The sequence below is a fragment of the Argopecten irradians genome, chromosome 3 (genome assembly GCF_041381155.1).
Source record: "Argopecten irradians isolate NY chromosome 3, Ai_NY, whole genome shotgun sequence".
NCBI lineage: Eukaryota > Metazoa > Mollusca > Bivalvia > Pectinida > Pectinidae > Argopecten > Argopecten irradians.
The window spans coordinates 10,183,977-10,187,877 of NC_091136.1; the positions used below are offsets into that span (position 1 = coordinate 10,183,977).

Here is a 3,901-nt window from a genome sequence, read left to right on the forward strand (position 1 = left end):
AATTGACCCCCATAACCAGGTAAAATTGACCCCCAGAACCAGGTAAAATTTACCCTCATGATCATTTGACCAAGTAAAATCGACCCCCATAACCAGGTAAAATTGACCACCGGAACCAGAAAATATTGGTGCCGTAAAAATGGCCTCCATGTTCACATGATTAGGTAAAATTGACCTCCATGATCACATGACCAGGTAAAAATAGCCTCCAAGATAATATGACAAAAATTGACTCCCATGACCAGGCAGAATTGACCCCATGATGAAGTAAAATTGAGCTCCATAACTAGGTAGAATTGAGCCCCATGATCAGATAAAATTGACCTCCATGATCACAGGACCAGGTAAAATTGACCCCCCGATGACCAGATAAAATTGGCCCCCATGAACAGGTTAAATTGGCCCCCATGAATAGGTAAAATTGGCCCCCATGAACAGGTAAAATTGAACGCTAAGATCCCCACAAAACTAGTTCTGATTTTCCAAATTGTTTTTTAATTGGATTTGACTTGTTGAACTTCCTTTGTCGAGAACATGATGGTTTTAACTGACCTTATTAGAATCCTGTGTCTATTACAGCCAAACTTTGTCCACCTGAGTTAGTGAGGAGCATTCTTATCTGAAGTTTACTTTAATGTATAATGAGAAAAATAGGTTAAAATTATCAGTATATAATAAGTATATCTTCTCAAGGTATCTGGAATTACGATGACAACCTCCAAATTATATTATCTAACTTTTAAACCACCTAGAAATGTTTTATGCTGAGAACTAATTCTAATAACCAGTTAAATTAATGTTTGATAGAAAAATCATGACAGCCTGATGAGATGTAACTAATGTTGGATAGAAATCATTTGTAAAATCACAAATCTGGAATAAAAATCAAACAAAATTATGGTACAAAAAAGTTTTATTAATAATATGATACAAGAAAAAATAAGATAATAGTTAAACAAATTGAAGCATTTGTTTGAAATCAACATATTAAGAATATTAATTCTGGTGGTCCAGTTTGACATAGAATCTAGATTAATGAAACTTAGGTCTCAAGTTTGAAAAGATTGAATTGCAGGCTTTAATTCCTCTTATGCATCACAGATTAATTTTAAAACAGATACACCACACATGGAGTAGGATAGAAATATATAGAAATTGCTGATGCTGCGTACTGGTCCATGCACAGTACCCCTGTATGTCTAAAGCACTTAATAATAATTATCCTTATTTACACAAAACATATATCACTTTTGACACACTGGGTACTGAAACAATGCACTATCATCTGTTAAAACTGGAAAACATACAGTCATTATCAGATACTCTGGCCAACACAACCTCTCATGAAAGGTGTGTTGTACTGTATCCATATTGAATAAAATATTGTTTAAACTTATAATCAACTGAACAGATATAAAGAAATAAGATACAGTGTAAACAAGTATTGAATGTTGGTTAAAAAAACTTAAAAACCATTCAATCTCAAATATAAAAATACAATTTTTACATACAATGTTGCAGTTTATTTACCATATACATGTATATAGAATACTGAACATAATTTATAAACATGATATGTCCATTTAAAGCTGTGAAATAACATGCCCATCAGTAACAATTCTATTTAATGTATCATAATATCATCCTTGAGATTATTATTGTGTAAAATAATACCTATTTGTAATTTATTTCATTAACTGTGTAATTTTAAAATTTCAATCCTTCCACAATTTCTTTTATGTTTCCTTTTGTGTTTAGTTTTTGTTTGTTTTTGATTTTTGAAAAAAAAATATCAACAAAAAGCCGCGAATAATTGAAAAAAAACCCAACTTGAATTCAAAAAGCTACGAATAATTGAAAAAAAACCTTGAATTCTACTCTTATATGAGATAATATATGAGTGAAATACAAATTGAAAAATTGAATTGCTTTAATACGAATACAATGTACTTAGTAAAGCTTTGTGTACAAATGTATAACGTTCAGTAATGCATGAGATTCAGTAAGTCTGCAATGTAATACAAACACTATGATTTAATCTAATCAATGTAACTAATGTCAACAATTCAGATGTTTGTCCAATCTTATTTTGAGATACTTTTTCAAAGCAAACTACAAATACATGTAAAAATCGATAAGGGATGATTTAATATTACAATTGATATTGAATGCATGGACGGAAATTCTAAATAGGGTTAATGAAAAGTTCTAATAGATCCTGAGAAATTTTACATGTACATAAATTTAAAGATATTTTGATATAAACATTACTCTAAAACATTTTGATAATGATCAAAATTAAAAAAAAAAAAAAATCAGTTATTTATGAATGCTCCAAATGACAAATTCAATGATATTTCTTTACAAAGGCTCTACATAATTGATTTAAATAATTAAAACTAAAAATTTGATTCACATTCACCCTGTATTTGTCTTAATAAGAGGTACAAGCTTAATATAGTTTGCTAAGGATATCTAGGATGTATAGATACATTAATTTTGTACCTTTTATATACTTTAGACAGAATTAAGACATTTATAGTACATATATACATCAACTAATATGTTAAAGATGCTCCACCGCTGACAAATGGTATTTTTTCACTATTAAAAATAGGAGCAGACGATTTAGCATTTTTCTTCAGTTACAAAAGTTACTTACTTTAGACCATTACCACCATTGAAAAGTTTGAGCTTCTAATTTTACTTCACGTTAAAAATATAAAAAAATAATTAATTGCATCCTGAAAAAATTCCGTGCCACTATATCCTATATGGAATGAAGTACTGATAGTGCATGCACCAAAGGCGAAGTAAATTATTTAATGTTATTTTTTGTGTTAATTATATATATATACACAATTAAACACCAATTATTGTTCAAATGATGAATATCATTTAAGCTCTGTCAGCGGTGGAGCATCTTAAATCTAAGAAATATGCATAAAAACAAATATAAAATTATTATCTACAACATTCAGACCCCAACATTTTAACATCGAGTAACCATGAATCTAAGAAATATAGATTATCATCCTAATGTGTATATTTCTTAAATGGCACTAAATAAGGCAGTGTAGAATGAACATTGCATTGGTTTCCTTATTACAGGACGGCCGACCTATGGCCATTCCACACATATAGACATCACTTCCTCTTTGCGTAGCACCTAAAATCTATTGTAAAATACAATGCAACAAAGGGTTTTGAGGGGAAAAAAAATAGAGAACAAAGTTCAAAATAACAGTGATTATAATTATAGTATCAAGTAAAATCCACTTCTAACACTGCATTCATTGCTTATAACTTCAAATCTAATCTAAATCCACATCAACCTTTTTTGCCATGGCATTTAAATTTGAAAGTGTACAATCATTTGTGATATTACTGAGTTATCTGCTCTTGTGGGTCTATTTCAGAGATTACACACAGACTTTTGAAGTAACAATCACCTACTTTCATGAGGAGATAACTCACGTATCACATAGTATACAAAGATGGATTCAATATCCGTTAATTTGACACCAATGCATTCCTTTAATTTTAATCAAATATCAACGCTTCATAACATTATTGAAAGTTGTCGTTTTTAGTAATTAAGAAAAAAAATATTTAAAAATAGATTTTTAAACATTATGATAAAACATTTTCAACACATTATCCAGGCGTGAGCAGAAAGACAGAAATCAGAAAAAGAGTTGTCTCCCTTCATCTATTATAAAGCATACCTTTATGTTATCAAAAACACTAAAATAATTATCATTTTGTTTGGAAAATATATATCAAATATCTGATTTACAGTACAAATCATAAAAAATATAACAAAGAGAAGAAACAGAAAATGAAAAGTAAAAGACAAATTGTTGTCATTGCATTGTATATACTTCATTCCTCAGCATTG

General features: G+C 29.4%; 1 long non-coding RNA gene across 1 annotated transcript; it reads right to left on the reverse strand.

The window, feature by feature from the left end:
* Window positions 1–895: 895 nt before the first annotated feature.
* LOC138317525 (uncharacterized) lies at window positions 896–3,894 on the reverse strand. The gene is made up of 2 exons (XR_011207772.1): window positions 1,867–3,894; window positions 896–1,829 (listed from the first exon to the last, which is right to left on the reverse strand). It is a non-coding gene; the product is annotated as an uncharacterized lncRNA (long non-coding RNA).
* Window positions 3,895–3,901: the final 7 nt, after the last annotated feature.